Genomic DNA, 7369 nt, shown 5'->3' on the forward strand with positions numbered 1-7369 from the left:
GCTGTAGCTGTGTATTTACTCGTTTATTTTATTTTATTTATTTTATTATTTTTTAAAAATGTTTATTTAGTTTTTGAGAGAGAGAGAGAGAGAGAGAGAGAGAGAGAGACAGAGCATAAGTTGGGGAGGGACAGAGAGAGAGGGAGACACAGAATCCGAAGCAGGCTCCAGGCTCTGAGCTGTCAGCACGGAACTCGATGTGGGGCTCGAATTCACAAACTGTGAGATCATGACTTGAGCCGGAGTCGGACCCTTAACTGACTGACCAGCCGAGGTGCCCCTTATTTTATTAAAAAAAAATTTTTTTTAATGTTTATTTATTTTGCAAGAGAGCAGGGGAGGCGTAACGAGAGAGGGAGAGAGAGAATCCTAAGCAGGCTCCGTGCTGTGAGCACAGAGCCCGACGTGGGGCTCAATCTCATATGCCATCCTGACCTGAGCAGAAACCAAGAGTCGGATGCTGGACTGACTAGGCCACCCGGGCCCCCTGCCTATTTTAAAATGAGCTCTAGAAGTTTGCCTCGGGGAGGAGTGAGTGGCTGAGGACAGGGGTTGGAGAGAGGCTTACTGTATTTCCCTTGTGTACATCTTAAATCTTGGGCCGATGCCTGCATTGCGTATTCAAAACTAAATCAAATTTAAAAGAAAGAAAGGAACAAGGAGGGGACTAGTGTGGCTGGGGCTAAGGGAGGAGCGGATACCAAGGAGGGAGGAGTGTGATCAGGAAGGCCATCTTAAGGAATGGAGCTTTATCACTGCTGTGTGACCCCGGGAAAGCTTCCTAACCTCTCTGTGCCTTTGTTTCTCGGGTCCCACCTGAGGACTGTGGTGAGGGGTAATGAGCAGCAATAGTGCCTGGCACACACTCGGAGCAGCCCCATGAGATGGGAACCACCAGAGGGTTGGAGCTTCTGTGGCAACAGGGCCCCCCTGGCCACCGTGTGAAGAGAGGTGGGGGACAAACAGAGCCCCGGAGGTAGGGGGCCATTAGAGGCCTCTGCACTTATCCAGGCGGCAGGCTGGCGGCTGGGACCAGTGGGGGCATGATGGTGTTGTCTGTATTTGAGATAGAGCCGGCTGGGGTTTCTGATGGTCCGACCGGGGCTGTGAGGGGAAGAGAGGACTCGGGGGCAGGGGGTGGTTTCGGCCTCAGCACCCGGAGAATTGGTGCTGCCATTGACCGAGATGGGGAAGCGTAAGAGGGACAGGTGTGCGGTGTGGAATACTCAGGATGGCCACCCCACAGCCACGCAGACATGAATGGGGAGCAGGATGTCTGGGTCTGGGGTCCATGGGAAAAAGTCAGGAGTGATACACGTTTGGGACTTGTCACCGCGTAGGTGGCCCTATTGTAGGGTGAGGTCACATAAGATGAGAGGGCCAGTGGAGAAAAGGAGACTTTCTGAGCCTGAGCCCTCAGGGCCACCAACCTTAGAGGCTGGGAGAGGAGGAGGAGGGGGAAAGGGAAGGAGGAGGGGAGGGAGAGGAGGGGGGGGGGGGGGGGGGGGGGGGGGAGGGGGGGAGGGGGGGGGGAGGAGGAGGGGGAAGGGGGACAGAGGAGGGGAGGGGGAGGGGGGGGGGGGGGGGGGAGGGGAGGGGAGGGGGAGGGGGGGCGGGGGATGGGGGATAAATCAGTCCAACAAGCATTTACTGAGCCTGGAACATTCTGTTTCATGTGTCCCAGAGGTGCTGGGACAGGGGACGAAAGGCCCAGACCCTGTGCTGGGGACCTTATAGGCTGATGACGGAGACCAAGGAACAAGCTCACTAAGGGCCTAGTTTTGAGGCCTGATACACAAAGAGAAGAGTACCCTAACCTGACTTGATATCAGGAGAGGTTCCCCAGAAGTGGAACCCCTGAAGTGAGACTTAACAAGTGTTGGAGGGGCACCCAGGTGGCTCGGTCGGTTAAGGGTCTGCCTCTTGCCTTTGGCTCGGGTCGTGATCTCGTGGTTCGGGAGTTCGAGACCCGCGCTGGGCTCTGTGCTGACAGCATAGAGCCAGCTTGGGATTCTCTCTCTCCCTCTGTCTCTGCCCCTCCCCGACTCATGCTTTCTCTTTCAAAATAAATAAACTTAAACAACAAAAACAACAAAGCAAAAGAACAATCAAGTTTTGGAAAGGGAGGAAGAATGTTCCAGAAGAAGCCACAAGAGCAGCGCGAACGGAGAAGTACAGACGTTAGATGGGGTCCACGAGGGGGCCAGGGGACCCTGATCGCGGTGTCAGGAGCCCCGTGTTTGTGTCTGATCCCAGGGGTCGTGGTCCCCAGGTCAGCCGATCGCAGCCAGTGAGGCCAGATCCCGACCGCCGTCTGTTTTGCAACACCTACAGCTTAGGTATGGTTTCCACGTTTTTAAATGGTTGGGGAAGGACAATCAACGGCGGAATAATGTTTTGTGACATCTGAAAATGACAGGAAATTCAAAGTTCAGCGTCCATAAAGAAAGCCTGTTGTTCAGACACGGCCGTGGCCATTCTTTCCACAGTGAACAAGGCTGCCGTGGCTGTGCCGTGGCAGAGTGGGGCGGTGGCCACAGATGCCGCGTGGCCTGCAAACTTTACGGGGAAATTGCGGGGCTTTGTGATCTGGCGTTTCAGAGAGACATAGCAGAGAACAAGACAGAAATCAGGATTCCAGCCTGCTGGGGCTGTCCGGCTCCAGAGGTGGCCTCTGAGGGCAGGGGCCCTTTGGAAGGTGATCCTCTCCCGCTTCTAGAATTTCTCCAGTTCCTCTTCCCTGGAGCAGAGTCAGCTGTCACGAGGGAGCCAGTGACCTCTGAGACCAGGCCCTGCCCTGTGAGGCTCCCTCACAAATCCTCTGGGAGAGGTGATGCAGGCCATGGGGGGCCACTTGGAACATTCTCTCTGGTCTGGTGTTTATGACGTCACCGGGGCTCCAGGCCGGGAAGGAACCACACCTTCAGCTTGCCCTTCTCGGGAGCACATTCTCTCTCACCGGTGGAGCGAAATCTCCCTTTACCTGGAATCAGGTTTCGTTGTTTTGTTTTTCCCTTTAGGAGCAAACTGTTCACTTAAGGGCAGGTGTAAAATCTTGTTTTCCTTTCTTTCTTTTTCTTTCTTTCTTTCTTTCTTTCTTTCTTTCTTTCTTTCTTTCTTTTATTCTTTTTGTTTTTAAGTTTATTTACTTATGTTGAGAGAGACAGAGAGAGTGGGGAAGGAATAGAGAGGGAGAGGGGGAGAGAGCGAGAATCCCCAGCAGAGTCTGCACTGTCAGCACGGGGCCCGACGCGGGACTCCAACTCAGGAAACCGTGAGATGGTGACCTGAGCCCAAACTGAGCGTCGGATGCCTAACTGACTGAGCCACCCAGGCGCCCCTTTCTAACTTAGTGTTATGGCTCCAGGGTGGAAACGGCCTCCGTGTTTGTGCCCTACACATCACCTAGCACAGAGCCTGGCTCGCGGAAGGCTCTGGATGAATGCTGGCGGATAAACGAACGAATGAAACGCCACCCTTCCCCCCAAAGTCACAGACTATTCCCGAAAAAAGGAATCCCTGAGAAGCAATCTTCCATGGTAACCCTGCCACCAAAAAACTTCCAGAGGTGGGCCTGGCACTCTTCTGGGGGGGGGGGGGGGGGGGGGGGGGAGTCTGGCTGGGCACTTGCGGGGTCTCTGAGTGGTGCCAGCGGCAGCACGTGGCAGGACGGGAAGTGCAGGTGCCGGAGGCATGGAGGCAGGACGTGTCCAGAGAGACAACTTCTGCTCCCCCACAAGGAAATGGAAGGACTGGCAGAGGAAGGGGATTGTCCCCGGAGCCATAACTCATCTCGCCTACAACTCGGGTCGAGGCATCGATGAATCTTCACCCTCTGGCTCCTGCGCTCCCTGGCTAGCCGCTTCCCAGGCAGCCCTGAGGCATCCAGCTCGGGCCCACGCCGCTGTTCACACCTTCAATGGCATCCAGGGGGGGACGGTCCCTTCTGGGAGCCTCAGAAATAAAGAAGAATGAGCCGAGGAGGCTTCTGGTCCTATCTCTGCCAACGTCACCTTCTGACCTTCTGAGCTCCTCTCTGCTCACGGAGGCCCAGACACTGAATCAAAGCTCATGGGGCCAGCTGGCAAGAGGCAGGCAGAGGCCTGACCCCACTGCCTCGGCTTCTCTGCAAATCAGAACCACCCGGTGAGGAAGGGGGGACGACGGACGGATGGCCTCCTCCGACAGTGCGTCCCAAGACATTTGGTTCATTCATTTATTCAGCAGACATGCACTGAGGCCTTGCTGTGGCCCAAGCATTGAGCTGGTCAGCAGTGAGCCGGGCACAGATGTGGCTTGAAAGGACCCCCGTTTGACCGTGTTGGGTGGAGAGAAGGCATGGACGGGTCATTAAAAACACCGCACAGGCCGATGCTGGGACTGAGCCATACACAGGGCTGCGGGGAGCCCCGGATATGGCTTCCAGCTGGAGGAGAGGTGGGGCAATTAGTCAGGGGAGGCTTTCTGGAGGAGGTGATGCCTGAACAGTGTGATAAAGGATGAGTAAGCATTTGGGGGGGGGGGGTCAGGCTGGGGGTGATGAGAGCATTCTGGGCAAAGAAGGCAGGAAGGTGTGTGCCCAAAGGCTGGAGAAAGTATCATGGGTGTGCACGTGTGTGTGTGTGTGTGTGTGTGTGTGTGTGTGAGTTGTGTGGCTGGCATATTAAAGGAGAGCTGGGCCGTACAAAGGATAAAGGAGGGCAGCAAGGGGCTGATCAGGATGGCCTCAGGCTCCTTGCTAAGGAGTTGTGTTTATTCCATAAGGGATGGGGAGGTGCAAAGACAGGAGAGTGAAACAGAGTCACGTCTGCCACGGGGACTGTGTGGGTTCCATGTCACGGAAACCGAGTTTCAACTACCTTGAGCACAAAAGGCAGTTATCAGCTTTCAAAACTGCGGCGTCTGGGGACAGCCCCGCCTTCAGGAAGAGCTGAATCCAGGTGTTCAGCCCGTGTCGGCAAGAACTCCGCCTTTGTCTCCACCTCCCTCCGTGTGGGCTCCATTCTCAGGTGGGCACTCCCCGCAGAGCAGCAACAGTGGGCCCCGGCCATTCCTGTCACCGGGGCCCGGACGCCTGCTCCAGGGTAAGTCCTGCGGCTGCTCTCATTGGCTGGAAGCGAGTCACGAGCCCGTCCCTGAGCCAATCGTGGCGCCCGATCACGTGCCACCGGCGAGCGGTGGGTGGGGCAGCCACGCGGATTGAGGGGCGTGGGGTGGGATGCCGTCCGCAAAGTGAAATACCCGCGCTCCGATCAGGAACAGGGAATTGAGGGGCCGGCCGGTGAAAATAACAGACGTCCAGTCACATGGTGTATGGTTCCACTTATAGGAAGTGTCCGTAAGAGGTGAGTCCGTAGAGACGGAATGAAGATTGGTGGATGCCAGGGGCTGGGAAGGAGGGAGGTGGGGAGGGACGTTTAATGGTAAGGGGTTTCCTTTTGGGGGGACGAGTGGGAAGTAAGTAGAGGTGATCGTTGCACGACAGGGTGAATAAACACTCTGCGAAATGCCACTGAATTCTTCCCTTGACAATGGTTCATTTTATGTTATGTGAATCTCACCTTAATAGGAAATAAAAACACAGCGGATGTCCATCCGCAGGGATCCTAGGATGCGCCCTCATTCCACAGGGCCTGCTCGCTGGTGAGACTCCTTTTCTTCCCTTTACTCCTGCTTGTTCCCTTAAAAATTTTTTTTTAAATGTGTATTTATTTTTGAGAGAGAGAGAGAGCGCACTAGCAGGGGAGGGGCAGAGAGCGAGGGAGACACAGAATCCCAAGCAGGCTCCAGGCTCTGAGCTGTTGGCACAGAGCCCGATGGGGGGGCTCGAACTCAGGAACTGTGAGATCACGATGTGAGCCAAAGTCATACATTTAACCGACTCAGCCACCCAGGTGCCCCCTGCTTTCTCCCTTCTTAAACCTCAGAGAGTTTGGGGCCTGCAAGCAGATTGTAAGTCAGAGGTAATTCTAGGCACGGTTGCCCGCAGGGCCACTGCCCGCGGCAGGGGCCCCGCGGAAACCTGGGCCACTGGTCCAGAAGCTGAGCTCATGTATTTTCGTGGGACCTGGAAAAGGAGGCCCGGGTGAGATGCCAAGGACGTCTTGTTCACCAGCTGTACCTGTTTTGCTCGGGGCTCTGGGCCGTGGGACGGAGCTGCGCTGCATGGGGCGCGTGGCCGGGACCCCCGCTGGCAGGGAGAGCGAGCGCTGGGTCTCCACGGTCGCTTGGCACCGAGGAGGCGAAGGTGACGCCAGCACGGGAACGGGCTGGGCCTGGGGAAAAGCTCTTTGCGCTGGAATGGTAAAGGGGAAAGAGGGTTTTGGCTCCCTCTCTGGGCCTTTCCGCATCCCCCATGCTGGGGTTTGGGCAGAGCCCAGAGCTGCCTTGGGGCTCTCCCAGAACGAGCCTGCCTTGGCTCCTTCAGGAACGGGAGTTTGAATCCAAAGCTGGCCTTGGGTTGCTCAGCGCAAGCTGCCTGCCGCGGGCCGAGGGCTCCTGGTCCCCACGGGGCCCCAGCGGGGCTCGCCTGGCGTGGACGGGGGACGAGTCTCCCCGGCTGAGCTGTGCTCTCTGCTCCTACCTTGAGCCGGAGACGGGCTGATCTCCAGTCCGGGGTCTGGTCTCAATGGATGCGTCTGGGATTCTCAGGACGCGGCGTCGGACCCCGTTGGTACCTGCCTGTGCCGAGTCACATGCGGTTTGGGGCCTTGTTTACGGTGTGGCTCTCCCCTCCCCGCCAGCCAACTGGGTCAGAACCCGCGAACAATTTTACAAGCTCCTTTCGGGGATTCGCCCGCAACTGAAGCTGGAGAACGACTGGCGTGTGGGACCGTGCTTTGCTCCCTGGAGCTGAGATTTCCCACGTGGCTCCCCTCCTGCTTGGATGTGTCCGGGTGTCAGTGGACACAGCGGGGTGGGTCGTGGCACCACGTGGAATGGGACGGACTGAAGAACAACCACTTTGCCGGTTCCGTTTCCTCATCGGTAAAAAGGGGATCCGCAAATTCGCCTCCACCCCTGGGACCTTACTGGGAAGTCGGGCCTTTGCAGATGTAATCGGTTAAGGATGTCCTGCTGACATCACCCTGGCCTGAGGGTGGACCCTGAATCTGCCTACTGGTGTCCTTGTAAGAAGACGAGAGGCCACACGGAGAAACGTGAGCAGAGGGGAGAAGGCCACCCGAAAGCAAAGCGGAGAGTGGAGTCATGTGGCCAAAAGCCACGGGATACCTGGAGCTTCCAGGAGCTGGAGGCGGCCAGGAAGAATTCTCCCCCGGAGCCTTTGGAGGGACCGTGGGCCTGCCGGCACCTTGACTTCCGACTTGTGGCCTCCTGAACCCGGAGAACTGATGTATGTTGTTTTCCT

The 7369-nt window shown here is 56.8% G+C and overlaps 1 long non-coding RNA gene across 1 annotated transcript; it reads left to right on the forward strand.

The window, feature by feature from the left end:
- The first annotated feature begins 2885 nt into the window (after positions 1-2885).
- On the forward strand, positions 2886-3981 carry LOC125913761 (uncharacterized). The gene is made up of 3 exons (XR_007455068.1): positions 2886-2993; positions 3368-3568; positions 3741-3981. It is a non-coding gene; the product is annotated as an uncharacterized LOC125913761 (long non-coding RNA).
- Positions 3982-7369: the final 3388 nt, after the last annotated feature.

The sequence above is a fragment of the Panthera uncia genome, assembly GCF_023721935.1.
Source record: "Panthera uncia isolate 11264 chromosome C1 unlocalized genomic scaffold, Puncia_PCG_1.0 HiC_scaffold_4, whole genome shotgun sequence".
NCBI classification, from domain to species: Eukaryota; Metazoa; Chordata; class Mammalia; order Carnivora; family Felidae; genus Panthera; species Panthera uncia.